The sequence below is a fragment of the Alligator mississippiensis genome, chromosome 5 (assembly GCF_030867095.1).
Source record: "Alligator mississippiensis isolate rAllMis1 chromosome 5, rAllMis1, whole genome shotgun sequence".
NCBI lineage: Eukaryota > Metazoa > Chordata > Crocodylia > Alligatoridae > Alligator > Alligator mississippiensis.
The window spans coordinates 122,788,067-122,809,164 of record NC_081828.1 but is presented as its reverse complement, the minus strand read 5'-3'; positions in this window follow the sequence as shown (position 1 = coordinate 122,809,164).

The following is a 21,098-nucleotide window of genomic DNA, read 5'->3' as shown; positions in this document are numbered from 1 at the left end:
AGTACTTTCAGATCAGAGCACTGGGTTAGGGCCCCCTGCCCTATCTCCCTCTTCCCCCTCCCCCCAGCTCTGATCCAGAGCTGCCACCACTGTTTCTGCCTAGCCAAAATGAGCTGTCTGCCCTGACAAAAGCGGGGTGGTGAATGCTGCAGAGGATGAAGAGGCAAGCATGTGGGGAGAGACAGTTGGCTGGTGTCAGCATGGGGGGCAAGTGACAGGACGGGAGCAGAGGATATGGGACAGGCTTGGTAGGGGTAAAGGGTAGGCAACAGGGGGAGCAGAGAATGAGAACAAGCATGGGGGTAAGGGGTGGGTGCAGGCACAAAGGTGAGGCAGGAGGAGCAGGGGATGGGGGTAGGGAGCCGGCACAGGCAATGGGCTGATGAGGCACAGGGGGAAGGGTTGGGGGGCAGGCAGCAGGGGACAACATGGCAGGGGGGCAGGCACTGGGGGGTCAAAGGTTGGGAAACTGGCCCATCTTCCCCTGCTGCTGCTTTCCCCACCATAGCAGTGGGAGGACAAATTTAAGATGACCTTCTACTGATTAGATTCTATACATGGGAAATTATAAATGTGTTATAACTGTCAACGTATAGAATCCACGTATAAAATCTCATTATTGGAGGGGGTCATCGTAAATTTGAAGTTGTCTTCATTTAAACATGATAGTTCATCTCTATGGATGGTCAACAGAAGCTCTAGATATGCAGTGATTCACATTTTCATTACAAGGAGGTCTGAGAACTCAGTTTGAAGCTAACCCAAGCAGATAATGGACTCCTGGCTTACTTAGTTGGCCTGTTCTCCAACTTCACACATTGCATCTTAATTTGACCCTCTGGCTGTAAAGAAATCAAAGTTTGGCTTGTATATTTTTACAGCAACTTCTGGATCCCAATGATGTGTTACAGTAATGTAGCCTCCCTTACATGTTGGTAAATAGGCCTAAGGAAGTATAAGAAAGTCTGTTTATACAAGTTCCAACATCTCACTCCATTTCCCATGAATCTAGCTCTGGCTCTATTATATATAAAGCTCAAGGCTAACTTTGTATGTGGATTTCTTATTTCTTTTCCCATGCTATACTCACCGTCTTGGAATCAGAGTCTGTGGTTTCCAGGGGGGTTAAACCTCTCCCACCAATTATATTAAGAGGACGGTAAATCCTGTATCTCTTCCTCTGAACAGTACAGTCCTTTGGAAGCTCTGAGCAGGTATTTTGATGGGAATGGAGGTGCTTAGTATATCTAAAACGGAGCTTTGCACCTTGCATGATCCAGCCTATATTAAACAGCCACAGGGGTTTGGTAAAACCAATATGTCCTGCAAAGATTCCTGGCATTTGCATGGCCTCTGTTCCATTAGCTTTATTTCTCTGCCCACAAAACCAAGAGTAGGTATCTGCTTAAGAGCGTTTTCCAATACAGTCTGACCTTGAGGGAGGCAACTTTTTCTATTGGCTGCAGCGGCAGCATAGATTATGAGCACTCAAAACTGCCTACCCACCGCTAAATTTAATGAAATATCAATAAAGTAAAAATAGTTAATGTGGTCCAAAAAAAATTGTGGCTAGGAAAAGACTTTATTCTTCTGATATTACAGGAGTTGATGTTTTGACTTGGCTTTGTGCACCACATTAAAGGTTATATTTCTAACCTATGCTATCTTTGACAGCTTACTCAGTAGATGAACAAAGAAGATGAGCATAGAGTGTCAGTAAAACTGCCACTTGGAACACTAAATGTTTTCAGGGTTAACATTCAGTAGTGGAGAGCACTGAGCTTTGTCACTATAGTGCTACCCTTTTGTTCCTAAGTAAATTAGAGTGTATGCTCTGAATTTTGCTCTAGCTGCAAGTGAGCTTCCACTACTGGAGATGAAGTTTGGCATTGGATGTGAATACAGAAAGACTGACACCTTGGAAAAAAAGAGTGTTGGCTGCTTTCTGCCGCTTCCTAATAAACCAAGAAGAAAGCAAATAAATGATTACACCTCTTACCTTTCCTAGTAAGGAATTGTGTTTTCTACTTTAGAACTTCATATTGACTTATCTGGTGTCTTAGTAGATATTGAAAACATCAGCCGTGCATTGATAGGGTGTTACTAGGACACAACAATTAACATGCACCAATATAATTGTGTAAAATGTATTTCTGTGCCTTGGTTGTAGCCCAGTTTGTCTGAAAGACATAATGATGGTAGGTATCCATTGATTCCAAAATGTGCTCCTTTATGTTGCTAAAGTGCATTTGGGACTGTCGTGAATGTTATCACTATTCTAGCCTTTTTACTTTTGACCAATTTAATAAACTCTAGACAAGCTCATCATACTTTACTTAGGTGGGGGGGAGGGGTAGATGCTGTGTTCACATCCTAGGAAGTGTATGTGTGTACAACCATCTTTCATTAGCCTCTAAAAAAAATGATGTTGGTAGCAAGGAGCCCAGAAGTTTTGCACCAAGAAGATTTTACAGTCAGGTATCTGAAATTGGCTTATCCACAGTAGTAGTGATTGCTTTCAGACCTTAACATACCTGCAAGGTGCATGCAAAGGTGTTTTTTTCATGAATGAAGAGTGAATGCAATAAACAAATTGTCACCCACAGCATCTTTCACATTAACAAATACAAAGCTCCTTATTTTCTTTAGGAGATTTAGTGCAACTTTATACATAGAAGATATTACCTAACAGCTACGTACCAGAGCTGATAAGGCCCCCCTTCTCAGGTTTCTTGCCATATAAATAGTCTAGAAATGTTAAGGGTAAGAGTGAACTCTAAATTAGATGCCTCTCTCTCTTTTTGCCTAATGCATGCAGTTTTAGCCTGCATTAATAGGAGCATTGTATGTAAGACATAACAGGTGCGTGGCATTCAAGAGTGGTTAGGCCTCAACTGACCTATTGTGTCCAGTTCTGGGTTCATTTTAAAAAGGACATGAAGAAACTGAAGAGGATCCAGAACAAGTGATTGGCAAGCATAAAGAGATTGGAATGCAAACCTCAGGAGGAAAGGCTGAGGGAGCTAGATATCTCCTTTGCTTCAAACTAAAAAGGATTAAGGGAGAGGGGCATGAAAGCAGCTCTCAAATATCTGATGGGCTGCAAAAAAGAAGGAGAACAGTTGTTTTTGTTGCAGATGGCAAGGCACGAAGCAATAGTTTTATATTGCAGTGAGGTAGATTAGATACCAGGGGAAAATCTTCCCTGTTTAAACAGTAAGGCAGTGGATTAGATTGCCCAGGAATGTAGAATCTTCTTTAGAGATTTTCAAGAAGCAGCTGATTAAGCATTGGATAGGAGTGATATGAGTGGTGCTTTCTGCATTTGTGCTGAGGATTGGGCCAGATGACCCTTGAGATCCCTTCCAACCCCATAGCTCAATGATTTAATTCTATTACGCTGAAGCCAGAAAGATGCAGAGAAGTTGGAGGGAATTGAGAACCATGTCATACAGGGAACTTGGTATGTGTTAAATCTGTGGAAGTTTATGCAGTATTAAAGTCAGAACTTATTCTGAGCAGGTGCATGATAATGTTTTCTAGGGACTCCAACATGCACGGCTCACTCCCTGCCACTAGAGGCTGATGAACAGGCATCTTGGCATGCTTGGTTGGAGTACTATTTTTGGGGGCATGTTTCTGACAGCAGCTGAAAACAGCTGAATACAGAAGAAAGCATCGATTGGTTGACCATCTTGTTGCCCTGTGGGGTCAGGCCAACTCTCAGGATCTCAATATCGTGTCGTTAGACAGGAGGGCATGGTGTACAATTAATTACACATGCACACATATCACCAATTCAAGCACATCCACATCCTAATGATAATGACATGGAATCATACACAATACACATATACATACACATATACACACGGGTTAAACACAGACTCAGGTGACAGTGTGTGTGTGTTGGTGCCTGTGGTACCTATGCTTGGGCTGCTTGGTAACTAAAGAGCAAGCAGCAGAGATCAGGGAAAAAGGCAGTGGGGATGAGGCAATAGCAGTGACAGAGATCAGAGGAAAAGGCAGTGGAAATGAGGCAATAGCAGTGACAGAGATCAGAGGAAAAGGCAGTGGAAATGAGGCAATAGCAAAGAAACAGGGGTTTGCAGGCAGAGAGTTGCTCAGGATGGCTGGAGCCACAGGAGCATGGGACAGGTGTTGGAGGTGGCAGACACCCAGAAGCAGGAGAGGGACAAATGAGACAGAAGTCAGAGGGGTGAAGAGCAGAGATTGGAGCAGGGCCAGAACCGTAATAAAGCAAAACCCAACTCAGGGGTCCAAATAACAGTTTTATTAAATGAACACTGTACTGTACAGCTTGGTTCCCACACACACTCACACAAGCACTCCCACACACACTCACACAATGATAGCAGGAGAAAGAGACGCAGTGGAAGGGTTGGAGTCCAGGTAGGGAAGGGAAACAGAGTCCAAGTCCTTGGTTGAAGAGAGGGTGGGGTGATAGCTACCTATCCAGGCTAGGATGGGGTCCTCGATGGCCAGTCAGGGTCTTTCTCCAGCAGGTGTTGTCCAGATGTTGCATAAATTGCTAGTTTCGTGCCCCTGGAGGCTTTATCCAAATACCTCAAGGAGGGAGTCACACGCTCAGGCTGGGTCCATTATAAGTTTATTGATTGTGCAATCGATCGACAAAGGGGTTAAGTAACCCAAAGCAGAGTTGACCCCAAGTCTTTGTCTGAGGGTCTTTTTATAGCTTACCTAAACAAAGAATTGTAGCGTGTCTTACAACTATTGGCAGTTTCACAATTTTACCGTTACGTCTAAGTTTCCACAGGATATCAGGGTCTTTCAAGTTAGATTCAACTTATTATGGGATAGATGATAGCACATGCGTGTTGGGGAAGCTGTGGTAAACTTAATGTCCTTTAGTAATCCCTTATTTTCGTGTAACTCTAGGTCATGGAACAGGTGCGATTGTGAAACTCTATGTGCAACGCTGCCCTTAACCTATATGCAGAAGCTACTTGCAAGCCATATTGAATACAGAAGTAGGTTGCAAAAATAAAGCATCATGTCTAAAATCTAACGTATTTGTACTACACAGAGGGGGTTGTCAGCAGGGCCTCTGGGTTGATGGGTAGCGTGATGTGCAGCAGGTCTGGTCCAGGTGAAGATGGCATCCCAAGGAGTCAGTCTTCACTACCTCCTTTTATGGGGCAGACTACCTATGACCTCCTATGGAGAAGGCATGTACAGGCAAGGTCAGTCCTGTTCCAGACAGTTCCAGATGTTCATACTGAGCATGTGCAGCCTGGCACAATGGTGGGTTGCCTTATCTTTTGTTTCTTGAATGCTGAGGGTGGTTCCAATGGCTGGGTCTTTGGTCCAGGTATTGCTTTTGATGGTGGGGTGATTTAGTAGGGGATCCTGCTATAATTGTGTTTCACTCATCCACTCACTCTTTTGTTTCAGGCATTCAAGGAAAACCAATTTACATAGAAGGGGTAGGTATGAGTCATAGATGCAACATATTGTATAGGGCAGGGGACACAAGGTGGAGGTTTGACTTACAAGATGGAAACTTGACATTACTTTACAGACACAGGCCTAAACCATACAGTATTAATATGAATCAATAAAAATCAATGCGAAAAATAATAGGAATACAATATAATACAATATAAAACAGTAAAAATCAATACAAACAGAACAGAACACTATTTACAATATAAAAAGGGGCTTATTACAATAATAGCATACAAGAACTTAGCTTACCTAGTACTACTTGTAATCACTTACAAGGGATAGAAAAGGCTGAGAAAAAGTCAGAAATGGTTAGGGGAAGGGGAGAGAATGCATTTTGAAATAAAAAAAGAAAAACTAGGGGTTTTCATAGATTTCATAGACATTAGGGCTGGAAGGGACCTCGGAAGATCATCGAGTCCAGCCCCCTGCCCAAAGGGCAGGAAGTCAGCTGGGTTCATAGGATCCCAGCAAGATGAGCATCCAGTTTGCTCTTGAAGGTGTTCAATGTGGGCGCTTGAACCACCTCCAGTGGCAGGCTGTTCCAGACCTTGGGGGCTCGGACAGTAAAGAAATTCTTCCTTATGTCCAGCCTGAAACGGTCTTGTAGTAGTTTATGACCATTCAACCTAGTTGTCATCCCTTGGGGTGCTCTGGTGAACAAACGTTCCCCCAGATACTGGTGGTCACCCCTGATAAACTTATAGGTGGCCATCAGATCACCCCTGAGCCTGCGCTTTTCCAGGCTAAAGAGCCCCAGGGCTCTCAGCCTGTCATCGTAGGGTCTGCTTCCCTGACCTCTGATCATGCGTGTGGCTCTTCTCTGGACTCTCTCAAGCTTCTCCACATCCTTTTTGAATTGTGGAGCCCAAAACTGGACGCAGTACTCCAGCTGTGGCCTCACTAAGGCCGAGTACAGGGGGAGAATGACGTCCCGGGATTTGCTTGAGAAGCATCTATGGATGCAAGCCAGCGTTTTGGTCGCTTTACTAGCCACAGCATCACACTGCAGTCTCATGTTCATCTTGTGGTCAATGATGACCCCCAAGTCTCTTTCCTGCATAGTGTTGGCCAACATAGCACTGCCGAGCCTATAAGGATGCTGCGGGTTTTTCTTCCCAAGGTGGAGAACCTTGCATTTATCAGCATTGAACACCATCAGATTGTCGTCCGCCCACTTGCTGAGCCTGTCCAGGTCAGCCTGGATCACCTGCCTGTCTTCTGGTGTGGATGCTTTTCCCCAATCTCACAGAGGATGCAAATTCTGATCCCTCCTTGAAGGACTGCTCTAGCTGGGATTGGCTCTCCAGGGGCTTCCTGGAGATGAGTGGTGGAACTGAGCAAATCCTTGCCTCGGTTGCTCTAATCTATAGGCACTGAGTGCTTCAGTGGTATGGGTTTCTGGCTCTGGTGAAGCACTACTTTGAGGACCATGATGCTGCCATAGATGTTATGCTGGTTCCCTTGCAGAGTGCTATGGGCCTAGGAGAAGATTCCACCTCATCACTACTGGGCATTACCAGAGAGCTTAAACTGCTCTCACCAGTCCATGTTTGGCATCTCTGACAGTGAGCACTGGCAGCAAAACTTTAGGCTGTCCCATGGCACATTCATGGACCGTTGTGCAGAGCTGAACACCCTTCTATAGCACTATGATACTTAGCATGGGGCACCAAAGTCCATCAAGATGCACAGACTTGCTGATTTGGAAGCTAGAAAAGGTGGACAGCCTCCATTTCATTGCCAACCAGGTCAGTATAGGGTGGATAACAGTGATGTCAACCATACGCAAAGTGTACAACACCATACTGGAGGACCTGGACCTTAGTTTGTCTAGCTCAGGGACCCACAGGAGGTCATTTCTGGGCTCAAGCAGATGGACTTCCGAAACTGTGTGGGGGGACTTCAATGGGTGCTCAGGTGGTGCTACGTGGGCTGAGGTCATACTCCTCTCCCCTCCCCCTGGGTGAATAGGGGTGTCAGCTTGTGCTGGTACCCTTAGGCAATAGAATTATGGTAGCTGAATACATTGGCCCTTGGAGTGGGAGGAGCTGGGAGCAGTGCATTCTGGGATGCTGGAAGACTACAACTTTCTTGTATTATCTCCATAGAACTGGCCAACAGTAGTTGGACACGTGTTCCTTTATATGATCTGGAGATAGTCCTCTTGCGAAAAGTTATGTTTGCTACGATATGAGCGAGCTTAGCACGTGTTTTATTGCTTGAACATGTTGCTCATGTTTTAAGTGCATTTAATGCATAGTAAGTATCCTGTGTGACATGGCACTCAGTGAAAAGCAAAATAAAAATTCCCTAGTTTTCAATCCTGATAAGGAAATTTTAAGGATTTTTGTAAGGTGGGTAATGAAAAAAAAGATTAAAAGTGTGATGTAATCTCTTTATTAGTGTGTGGAGGATACGTTCTGTAGGCTGATACAGATAATCTAACTAAAACAAATGGCATGAAATTAGGCTGAATAAAGCCAAAATATTGCAGATATTGGTAGCATAGCTAGAGTGGGGCAACTGGGGCAGCAGCTTCAGGCTCTGGTTTGTGTGTTTGTTTTGGTTGGGGGAGAGGGGCTGAAGAGAAAATAACAGCTGCCTCTGCAGCTGCGCAATTGTGATGGTAGCAGCTGGAAGTTGCTGCAGTCCTCATGCATCACACTGTCCCAAATGCCCAGTTGCCTTATTATGTCTGTAACTCTTATTTAGAAAACTGATAGCTGTGCAAAGGGAATGAGACCCCCTGTACCTTGGATCTACTGGATCGTATACTACATTAGGAACTAATAAAAATTGACTAGATTACTTGTAATGAGTGATCTTTCTGATTAGTTTGTATTAATCACAAACTGGTTTCCTGCTGGAAATGTAGAGCATCTGCACTTTATGAGCATGTAGCTCAAGAGCTATAAGAACAGACCTAGTAGTTGCCTCTTTTTCAGTCTCTGATTCCTTTGCTGTTTTCATTTGTTTTTTTCCATGTTATGAACATCAATTTACAGAGCTTCTCAGTTGATCCTTTCCAAGCCTGTTTACGTGTGATGTTGCAAAACAGCTTTCCACTCTTTGTGTGTAGGATCTGCTTCTGGCTCTGCTTCACTCAGCTATTCTCAGCAGATGCACAAGTACTGTTTTTTGCTTTTGAACTCATACAGCACTGCTGGAGAGTGACTGATTCTCCACATGCTTATTTAGCCTATTTAACCTTGGGTGGCTTGGCTTGGCTTGGCTTGGCTGGCGCAGCACGCTTAGTACGTATATACACATGCATGATTTTTTAGTTATGCTACTCAATTTTTAGAGAAGTGGTAAGCTGTGTGCATGGGCGACTGATGCCTCCCAAGTCTGGGGGGGCACCAGATCACTGATGGGGGGGGGGGGGTCCTCCAGTGGCCAATCGCTGAGCCAGTGGTGAAACCGGAAGTGCACTTCCAGTGTCACTTCCAGTTTTGTGGCTGGGCTTCCAGGGGGTGCACAGCTGATTTCAGGGGGTGCAAGTGGACCTGTGTGCACCCACTACGTGTCACCAATATGTGTCTGTGATAAGGCAGGGTGACACTTTAGAGACTAACTGGTTCAGAGGTATAAGCTTGTATAGGCAAAAACCTACTTCACCAGACTGCAGCCCATCCATAGTATCTGCTCAAAGTGCAATACAAAATGAAACAACACAAGAGCCCAGAATTCAGAGGAGCTTGTGTGTGATATTTTGCTATTGGTAAGAAAAGAGATGGTGTTATGGGTAAGAGAAAGGCCTTACAGCTAATGACATGAGTGAGACTGAGTGGTGTGTAGTAGTCAGATGTGCCAAGTACCCTGGCTAGAATATGGTGAAACTGCTTCAAAGGCATGCTTGTGGTGTGATCTTCAGCCAGTAGGTGCAATAAGCAGCATTGCTTAGCCTCAGTGACGTAGCAAGGGGGGAGGCAAGAGGGGCGACTGCCCCAGGTGCCAAAGCAAAGGGACACCAAGAGGCACTGCCCAGTCAGCATAGGGCACAGGACAGAGCTCAGTTGTGGGGTGCCCCGAGGGGGGGGGGTGACTCCTGCCGCTACGTGCACTCCCAGGCAAGCATGGGAGGGGATGGTGTCCCCTGGATCTGTGCATAGGGTGAGGGCAGGCTGCCATTACAGGCTTGCCCCAGGCACCAAACGTACTTGCTACAGCACTGCTTAGCCTTCTTGCTTTGCTTCTCCCTGTGCACCTCCATTCCCATCCAACCAGAGGAGGAGAGCCTATCAGTGAACTTATCTACAACTTAAGTCAAATAAAAAACTTATGAAGAACAAATCTTGTAAAGTCTGAATGTATTAGAATATCTTTTCTACCAACCAGGAGGTATTACATGACATCAAAGGAAAACAGGGTTGTGTAACTGTACATGGATTGATGACAAAATGGCAAGAGGTATCAGAAGAGCTTGCCCAGGGATCTGTTCTCAATTCAAAGTTGCTTAACACTTTTTGTTAATGATTTGGGTGCTAAAATGGAGAGCTTCCTGATTAAGTAGGTAAATGACACAAAACTAGGAGAGGCTGCAAACCCTTTAAAGGATAGGATTAGAATGCAAAAGGATCTTGATAAATTGGAGAATTGGGAACTCAATGAGAAAATATACTTTCAAAATTAGTGTCATGTCCCGCTGCAACAATAAGCACCCCTCTCCAAACAAAAATAGGTATAAAATAATTTTCTTTTAGGTCACATTTTAATACTTTGTCTTCAGAAATAATTGTTTCTTTGATCTAAGGTAATAAAATGGAAGACCTGTTTAGGTAAGTACTTGTTAAGCTCAATTGTCATTTAGCATAACTACCAGGATTGGGCATACAAAATATTTATATAAGCTTTTAGCATGTAGAAATAATGATGGTATCACTTTATATTCAGCTGCATGAGAACAACATCTTTGGTTTAGACAGTAATGAACTAAGATACCATCTCTATACAATTTTATAGCATCTAATTTATTGTTTTCTGAACAGTTCTGGGTTTTGAGCATGCATTTACTAGCTTTCAAATTTGCAATATTCAGAATACTCACAGTGGCTTCTGAGTAATTGCTTTTCTCTCTGAATATGCAGACTGTACATTAAAATGCTGTAGCTTGAAATGTGTGGTTCTTTTACTAAACAAACAAACAAAAAAAACCAACCTCTCCAATTTAACTCAAATGAAGCTAAGTATTTTTTTCCTTTTCAAAAGCATGTAGTTAGGCATTCCCAGAAGAGTTTGTCTTGTACTTAGATTTTAGAAGAGTTCCCTTAAGGAAGGGAACACTATAGTCAAGTTTGATTCCCAGGAGAGTAATACTGCCTTTTCCTCTGTATTTTCCTTTAAGATTTTAGAGCACCAGCTGCTATCTTCATTTTTTTTTCTTGCCACTCTCACTAATGATAAGGAGTTTAACTAAGGCAATGAATCATTCATGCTGTTTTTCAGAAAGCCCACGGTTTATTTCATGAATTCTTGGATGTATTACTTTCAAAATTATTTCTTATGTTGCAAGTATTTATTTGACAGAATCTGAATTAAATCAGGACATGGACATAGCTTGCATTTCTCTCTTTAAAGAACATGGTTTTCTTAGTGTTCTTAGCTGAATGCCAACTTGGTATTTTACAGTAAGAAGAAATATGCAAAATGCAAGAGAAAATAATTCTCTATGTAGCAGTATGGTATAATGGAGGGAAATAGGTGTAGTGGATTAAAAATTAAAACTATACAACCGCAATGGAACACTTCTTCCAGTAGTTCTTTTGAAAGAAAAAAAAACATTATTTTTAATTTGTGATATTGTATGGTAGAGGCAAGAATCCTGACTGCAACTGTTTTCAAACAGGAGTGCCATCAGTATATCAAATATTGCCTGCACTTTCTATGAAGCCAAATGGAGTAACAAACTATTTACAACAGGCTGTATGAAAAATGAAGTGCCCCATGTAATGTTACACCCCATTTAAATATTAAGAGTGCCAAAGTGGGAATTGAAGCAAAATCTTATGTCCTTGAAATCCTTTGGAGCTTTGACAAGGGCTGTCACAACAGGAAGGTTTTTTGTCATGGGCTCTATTCCCAGGTGCTCTATAGACTTTCTCTATGCTCTTGGGCAAGGTGCTTGACTTCTCCATGTGTCAGTTTCCGATAGAAAAATTAGGGATAATTTTGACTCCTTTTTTCACTGGCATTTTGTGAACCTGTATTCACTGATATCTAAACACTAGAGATCTTCAGATGGAAGGTGAGATAAGACTGTAAAGTGAAAGGTTATTAAATGGAGTACTCTAAAGGGGACTAGCAATCTTCGCTCACTGTAGTTGAGTCAAGACCTCTGGATTTCAGCCAGTAATTTCTTTTGCTTCAATAGCATCTTCCCTATGGGAATGCCAGGACACTTTGTAAGACCTGGGTGAATTAGGTTTCACCTCATCCCTATTTATACGTGTAGCAGGCTTACCTTTTGGAGCTTGGGTTGAGTCCCAGGCTTGAGATTCTGCTGTTTTGATCGGTAGAGCCCATCCACCAATCAGGAGGCAGCAAGAGAAGTGAAGCCACACCCCTTTCATGAGGGGACAGGGAGAGGAGCTCCCCCAGACCTGACTGTAGACTGCAACCCTGTCAGGTCCGGAAGACTTCAGGGGTGGAGCCCTGGAGAGTATAAAAGGAGCTGAATGCCCAGCACCTGGGGGGGGGGGACACACATCTGTGACAAGGAAGAACGGGGCTTAGAAGAGCAGAGGAGAGCTGCTCAGCAGGGTGAACCAGTAGCCTGGAAAAGCCCCTGAAGACTTTCATCAGCAGGGAGCTGTGGATGGCTCCAGCAGTTAGGTTCTCAGTGTGCAGTATGGCACATGGCATCTGGACCCTGGGAGCTGCTCGGGTCTGCAACCTTTGGCATGCGGCCAGAGACACGGTGCACAGGCCAGTGCATGGAGCAGGATCTTTGGAGCTGCTTGGGTGGCTCAGGTCCCCAACCTCCGTATGAGGACAGGACCTCGGTGCGAGAGGCACTGCACAGAGGGTGAAAGGCCCTGGGAGCCGTCTGAAGTGGCTCGGGTCTACAGCTGCTGGCACGGGGCAGCAGCTCCATGCAGACAACGCTTCACAGAGGGTCTGTGAGCAGACTGTGCACAAGGCTGCTTGGGCCTCCAACCCCTAACACAAGGCAGAGCGCTCACTACACACAGCGGTGCATGTGGCCCTAAGCCGGGCCAGCAGCAGCAGAGACGGGTGTCAGGAAAGCCCAGCAGAGAACAGAGCTTGACCTGGAGAAAGGAAGGCAGCCCTCTGGGACTGTGGAGTAGTAAGTTACCCTGGAGAGAGGGTCCCCACAGGGGAGGGGCCCTCAGGGTTGTGAAGGGGTGCCACATGGGCCGCCCCTGGGTGTGGGGGTGGCTTAGGAGTCTTTGGGGTCTCCCTCTTCTTTTCTTTCCCCCACCTCCTTTCCTGTAGTGCTACCTTGGGAGTGGGGCCCTGGCCCTGGAGGGCACCCAGATAGTCTAAGGATTGTGTGTTATATTTGTAGACTGTGCCTTATACTTTATGTGAATAAGTTGAAATAATAGTTTGTATATTTATAGAGCTATAAGGTTGCCCGAACAATACCCTTTGTTCTGGGTTGTTCTATTGTTCACTTGTATTTTTGAATAATAATTGGTGTGTGTGTGTGTGTGTGTGTGTGTGCGTGTGTGTGGTATAGGGTTTATTGTTTTGCAAATTTGTACATATATATATTCTATGTCCTTACCCCTTAATGGTTTTGTTGTAATAATACATTTGTATATCGTTAAGTAATTGATTGAATTACTCTGACTCTATAGGGGCCTGACTCTATAAGGGACAGAGGCAGCTGCTGGGCTGTGTCCCTCCACAGCGCTCTGCCCTGCCAATAATTCCCTCAGCTGGAGACGGGAGAACAAACCTGTGTACACCTGGGCTACATACTGATGAGGAATCTAAGGGGCAGAGTGGAGTGATTAAGTGACTTGCCCTTAGTCACAAAGCCATGGATAGAATACAGATCTCCAAATTTCCAACTTCGGATTAATAGCTTGCTGCCATTATTTCAGTGGATTAACATGTAGGACAGGACATCTTGATCACTGGGATGGGAAAGAGAAGAAAACTGTTTTCTTCTAGGGTTTTTTTTTCTTTTTCTTCTAAACTCCTAGATAAAGGGAGAAATAGATTGCATTCTTTTGTGTCTAATTTACCATTTTGAGGTCTAACTCTGCAAATGCTTAGTGAGGTCACTGAACTACTTCATTGCTCTGTTCACAGTTGTGTCTATAAATACTCTCCCAGCTTCTCTAAATGGAGTCAGGATCACAATGATATTCTGTGTATAGTTTGCACTCCACCAACATTATCCCAGGTATTTTCTTGGTTTGATAAAGAGATGCATGCAGTGAAATCAAATACTTGCATCTAAGACACCACAGTAAGATTTAACTATACACTATCTGTATGTTCTTACAACATAAATGGTTTTGACGAGTACCCAAGCTTTAGTGGAAATTCCATCAAGATTCTGTATTTACTATATAACCATGGTTGTGGCATCAGTAACTTGTACATTACAGTAGCATTTTACTGTCTGTCTTCAGAGAGAAGCTGTCAGGAGCACCATTATTAGAAATGCATCTTATATGCATTTCCTGATTCTGCGAACACCCACACTTGGGGTTCCTGTGTGTGAATAGTCTTGCTGAACTCAACAAGAGTGTTTAGCAGGCTTGGATTGAGAGCTCAGTCATTTGTTTGTATAACTGGACAAAGGCCAAACTGATTGATTGTGTTCCGGTTACTCATAGTTCATTGGCTGTGGGTCCACATGAACCCACAAGTTTGGAGGGCTTTATTTGCCTATCCATGTCTTCAATAACAGGTCAATTATTTTAGGCTGACCTTAACTACTGTCCTACCTCCCAGTGAGGTCAGTTATAAAACTTTGGTTGTGACCTTACAAGTAATACTTCTCTCATGTGGACAGTCTCTTACAAGCCTGGTCCATTATTTTTTGTGTATATATACAAACACAAATTCAAAATGATGGGAGAGGGGGTTTTGGAAAAAAGTACCATTCATTTGTTTTTAGTTAAATTGCATGTAATTTTTAACAAAAAAAAGTTACATTTGTATATAATAATAGGATACTATCGCTTATCATGACTAAAAAAGCAATTATGTGGCACATGCTTATATATATAATGCACCCATGTGCTTCTCATATATATTTTTTAAATTTCTGATGCTAAAAAATTCCTTTTGAGTCTTGGTTTTAGCTGCTAACGCAGAGGCGGGCAATTATTTTGGGCAGAGGGCCACTTACTGAGTTTTGGCAAGCCATCGAGGCCGCATGACAGGCAGCCAGGGGCAGATAAATATTAATTTTCTAAATTTTTTAGGGGCCCTGCAGGCCAGATGGATTGGCCTGGCAGGCCACATCTGGCCTGCGGGCTGCATTTTGCCCATCCCTGTGCTAACCCCTCTCCCCCGCTTTAAAAAACACAGGTACATTGTTATCAAGCTTTATGAAGTAAAAATAGTAAGACTCATAAAGACATTCCTTTTTTCATAGTCCATGTCATCTGTGACTTTCTGGGATAGGGAAAAACATTTTTAAAACTAGCCAGATCTTATTTGTATGATCTTGAGTCACATGCCTAAAATTGTTTCAGTAACATATTAGTTTCCTGTTCTATTTCCATTAATGAAATATGCAAATAGAGATCCAAATCATGTCAGTTTTCAAGTTTCCTCCTTTCTAACAAATTGTATTAATGTCTGCTTCCAAGGGAAAATGGATTTAACTTTTCCTTTACATAAGCTCTTTACAGCCCAAAACCTTGTGCATGCTGGATTTCTAACTATTCAGTTCATAAAAATGTATCACGTTGGGTAGAACATCCATTTTTCTAATGTTATACTCATTCTGCTGACTGAAGAATATCAAAAATACTGTTTTTTCCTACGTTTCAGAGTGCATGGCATCTTTTCCCTCCTCCTTCAACATCCACTTGGTTTTCCCAACAAGGTCTACCACACAAGTGGCAGCCTTGGATTTATGCACTTAGATTATCCCTGCAGACTTACGTTGCTACTAATGTGAATTGAATAATCAGAAAATGCTTCTTGGATATGATTAATATAATGTTTAGTAATGGTTGCTAAAAATAGAATTTAGTCTGATTGAATAAGTCACAGGAACACGCTAGAAAATTAGTTGCAACAAGATCATATTTTGGGTCCTTTCCCCCACCCCAAATAATGCATTAGTTTCTGCTGTGTTCAGTTATACCCATTGCAATGGCCATATTGATCATTAATCCCCAAGTTTGTGTGTGTGTGTGTAGGAGGGTATTTTCATGTGTGTGGGTTTTCTAGTGGAAAGGTGAGAGAGAAGAGCCCAAAAGACTTTTTGTCCCTGAACTTCTTGCGTAATGGTGCTGTCCTCTTTTGCCACTAAATAGGGAGGTTTACCTGCTTAATGCAGAAATGCAGAGTATGCTATCCTGTGACCTGTCTCACTCTGTGAAGACTGAGTGAGAGCTTCTAACACTTTTTTCCAGTCTTCCTGCCTTGCACTTATGTAATATAATCAAAGGTGGCTATTTAATTATTCTAAAGGTATGAGATTCCTTAATGTTTGCCTTTTCCTTAACAAATCTGTAAACATGATGTCAACAATGACAGGGTCATGACAAAACTTGCTGCATAGTATAGAATCCATCATTCACCAATCATTTTAATAGTGATTCAGATACTGCTATATAATTTCATTTTGCTTCTTTCTGATCACAGAGGCTTCAGTTCAGCAAGGATCTATGCAAAGATTCAATTTCATACTTATAAGCAGCAAAACTAATTGGAGGAAGTGGTGAGCATTCTCTTATGGACCTTTTTCTTTTGGAAAGTGCTTATTTTAACAGGTGTTCTTTAACAAAAGTTTTGCTGTACATCACAGGAATCAATAAGTTTCCAAAGAAAATTCAGTCAGACAACCCAAGGAAGTTTTAACTGTCAGATTCCCCGAATTACCTGTTTAGTAGGCTGCCTAGTTCTTTCAGCATCCAGTTTCCCAGCTGCTTGTTTGGGGACCTAGTCCGAAGACTTCTCAAAACTTCCTTTTTGGTCCTTCCAAAAATTGGAATATTCTTGACATTTTCCTTTCCAAAGAAAATTATGCAGATTTTTATTTTCAAATTGAAACAAAGTTAAATGTACAGAATTTTCCAGGAGACAGTGATTAGGTGATCAGGACGAACCTGAACAGCTGTAGTGATCAGGTTGTTACATGTTTATTGGGGCTTCAAATCCTTTTAGTGCAAAGTGATTAACTTAGACATCTCTGTTAATAACAATCAATCAAAGTTGTTTAACACTTCATCACAAAACAAAGTGAGCATCCAAAACTATAACTCCTTCAAACATTTGGCTGTATCTAGGGTCCATCATCAGTGACTATTTGAAACCTTCGTTCATCTAACAGAGACATAAGGGCAATGGCTGGAAGCTGAAGCCAGACAAATGTAGTTGGGGAATGATGTACAAATATTAAAGGCAGTTACCTATTGGAACATCTTCTGATCAGATGGATAACAGAACTGCTTTCTGTGCTGGGTAGTGGCAATGTGACTGCACCACAACTACACAACGGCAACTATTTTTGTCTCTGCCCTCCTCAATTGCTAATATCTGCAAATCAAGACTGGTTGACTTTCTGGGACATGTACCTTAGCCTAGTGCTTGCCATTTGTTTCAAACTTTTTTTCCTCAGTGGTCCACAAATACATACCTTTTTTGCAGCCTGTTAATGGGAAGTAGACTGAGACTATTCAAAATAGAGAAAACTCTATCAGACTTTAACCCTGTATACACTGAAGTGGTTCACAGAAACTGGCTGAACTGTAGCCTAAAAATGTCTAGCTACCTTGCGACCAGTGATGTTTTGACTTGGTAAGAATGAATTGCCAGCAGCACCTCTCTCCCCGTCAGATGGCTGTTGTTCCTAATAGATCTGGATTTTATTATTTCTATTCACTGAATATTCTAAAGCAATAGATTCAGTTTTCTGCTCTACTTACAGTTAAGATGTATTGGACTGTGCAAAGACTTGGCAAAAGTAAATTTAGAGAACATGTGTGTTTAAAAATAAAGGGATTTCAAAGAACTAATCCAACAGGCTTAAAGCTCTAGGGGATGGGGAGGAGCTGTAATAAGCAATGAGCAGATAAGATTTGTGTGCTCATTGTAATAAAAGCATGACTCTTTCAGAAAGCAGTGAAATTCTGACCTAAGCTGCCTGTTTGGGCAGGGTTATAAAGGGTCAAAGCAGAGGTCAGCCACCACTGCATCCAGTGGCCCTTGTATATTCTATTCACTGGTTTTTATGACAGCTCTTTTATTGTAAGACCTTCATAGACAACTTGGCATTTCTTGTTTCAAACACTGAGTCACACCAGTTACTAGTATCATGCCACTGAAATGATTGGAGCTATTCACTTCGAGGATAAATCTGGCCATTTTTATTTTAGAAACTACATCCAGAATACATCCGTTATTTAGAAACTACATAATTTTCCAAATAATAGGCATAATTGTTTCATAACTAAAACAGGCTGCAGTAGCATAATATGTCTTTTGTTTTCCTTTGTACAGTAGGTAAACATATGGGAGAGTAAGTGGCTATCTGCCAGATCTGAGGCCCCAAATCAGAATCCTGCCCAAAGGATTCTTTCCATGTTTTTAGGTAGTGTATTATTAGCATGCATCATATGCCAATGTTAGCACAAAACAGAGCACAACAGAGAGTTAGTGCAATAGGTGACTGGCATCTGTCCTGGGACAGAGGAGATTATTATGAGCTGTTTAATAATATTAAAGTTACAGCACTGACCAAAGCTTTAGATTAGATGTGTAACACATGCTTCAGATCAGATATGTTACAATACATAGGCCTCACTCCCACAGCTGGATCTATAAAGGAATACAGTATCATTGAATTTCTTCTTATTGAATTCTAAGTACTACACATAGGAATGAACGAGCAAAGTGGGGGCCAATTTTTTTGGCAAATGTCTAACAAATTAAACCCTGAGTCATCCCTATGTGCCACTCTGATTCCCTTCCTCTACCTAACATGCTACATTTTCTACTGCTGCTCCCTCCTCTGTCTGCCATGTGCCACACATAGAGGCTGTGCCATTTGTAGATATAAAAAAAAGGAAGGAGGAGAAAAGAGGAGGAGTGGCTGGGTGTATTACAAGCTGAATATGAGTCAGCAGTGTTATAGTATTGCAAGAAATCATATATCGAAGTCAGTAGGAACTTTGCTTAAAGCGTTTTCTCAGCTTTATTAAGCAACATCATAGACAAGGTTTAGAAGAACACTTTGGCCCCAGTCTCATGCAACTCTTACTCCTGCATTATCCTTGTTTGCTTGATTAGCCTCACTAACTACAATGGGAATATTTTCATAAAGAAGAATTGCAATATCATTCCCTTATACTTAGGACAATGGGGGAGACGGGGGAGCGGGGAGGAATGAACTTTAGAGCTGCACCAGTGGACTCATTTTCAAATATGCTTCACATCTTAAGTTCTATTTGTTGGACTGAAGGAAGTACATTGCAGTATTGCCACCCCAACCCAAAATCCTCAGTCAGGCCCTATGAGATTTGACTTGGACTCAGGATGTATTTTTAAAGGTACTATTTTCAGGGGTTTTTTAGTTATTTTCCAGTTTGAGCCTTTAGGCTGAGCTTGAATTATTCTTTTCAAGTTAGAGTTTTTCTCTCTCCAACCATGAAGCCTAAAAATTTCTTCTTAACCCCCCTCCCCCCAACCCCAAGCAGTTACTTTAATGAAATAACTGAGGCTTTAAAAACTATGATGCTGAGCAGGGTTTTTCTCATATTGGGAAGTTTGCCATGAAGAGGAAGAAGATCAATTGTTCTCCTAGCTGCTGTGGATAGGACAGTAGTTTTAAACTACAGAAAGGCAGGCAGATACAGGTTAAACCTCAGGAAAAAAATTCCTCAGTGTCAGAGCGGCTGAATAGTGGAACAAACTGGCCAAGGATATTGGCAATCTCTGGCAGGTTGGGAAGGAACAGAAGGAGGGTGGAACTGAAGATGTTGTATAGGCATCCATTATTGATGATTTGGTATAAAACCTGCTTACATACAGGAGTGTGGAATAGATGAGTTTGGAGAGGTCCCTTTCAGCCCTGCATGATTCTGTAAAAGAGAAACCCCACCAAATAGTGGGAGACTTGTGAAAAATTATGAGTTGGAAACACTGATATCCACCATGACATTACGACTAATCTTGTACAAATATAAAATAAGCCACCTAGCTGGATCATCCAGGTTTTGTTCTACCATTCCTAGCATACAGCAGCCCACTAAAGGCTAAAATTCCCTGCTGGTATCATGGAAGTATAAGCTGGAAGGAGGCTCCAGATGCTTTAGAAGTTACTGACATAAATGTGAGAGATACACTCTTTAGGCTTTTTAAACAGATTTTAAATCTACTTAAAGTCAAGCTGAAAGGAAATTTAAAGGCTATTTTTAAAATCAGCTTCTCCCCTCCCTTCCTTCCCCTCTCTTGAGCCACTGCAGCCCCACTCAAATGAATTTCAAAGGTATGGGGGTGAACTGCTTGGGACTGAGTCTAAAACCACGGGCCAAATTCTGCCGCCGTTCCCTGGTACTGTTATCTCTATACTGCCTAATAGCAACATTTGAGCTTGAAATTGTAAGTTTCAGCTGTCTTGGAGGCTTTGTGATCCTCAGTGCCTAGAGCCTCTGGTTCTTTTGTTTTATTCATTTATTTGGATGCTTATACCATGCTCTCAGGGCCTGATTTCCACCCCGCCTAAACAACCTAAACAGTCACTCCAGTTCAACCTACAGGTGATCAGTGCTTCTAAAACGCATGCTCTCGGCTATAGGATTTTATAAGCCTGAAGAACAAAGCTTAAAATCATAGTATTTAAAAAAGAACCCTTGCCAATAGTAAGGGAGCAATATCAGTTTATATTTCCCTTTTCCTTTTTTTGGTGCATCAGTGTAGCCTAGCAGCTGAATAAATCAAACTGCTCTTAGTGCATGTGTTATGCACTTACTTGCCACTTATAACAGCAGCCTTTTTTAGCTAGTTTATAAGGCTTCGGGTTTTTTGCCTGTTTAATACAGCCTAATATGATCTTTCCCAGAGGGAATAACACACCTCAAGCTTTTATTCTTCCCTTCTTTACATGGGGAAAGAGCATCATTCCTATTCTTAAATACAAAAGCCTGCACTAACTGCTATGTGGATAGTGAATTAACGTGACAGACTGCAGTTTACCAAATGTGCAAGGCAGGCAGACTTCCACCTCCTGTTTGCATGTTGGGCACCAAGATTAGCAGTAGGAGGTTGTCCATCTTTGACTGCAGTCTGATAATTATGCACAACACATTGTTTCCCTCTGGCCAGGATTAAGAACAACTACAATCTCTCAAGAATACCCCTGGATGGAAAGGAACATGTGTAGATAGATGAATGGGCAAATTATCTTAAGGCTTTTATCAGCCTTGCCATTCCTTTTGATGACTAAA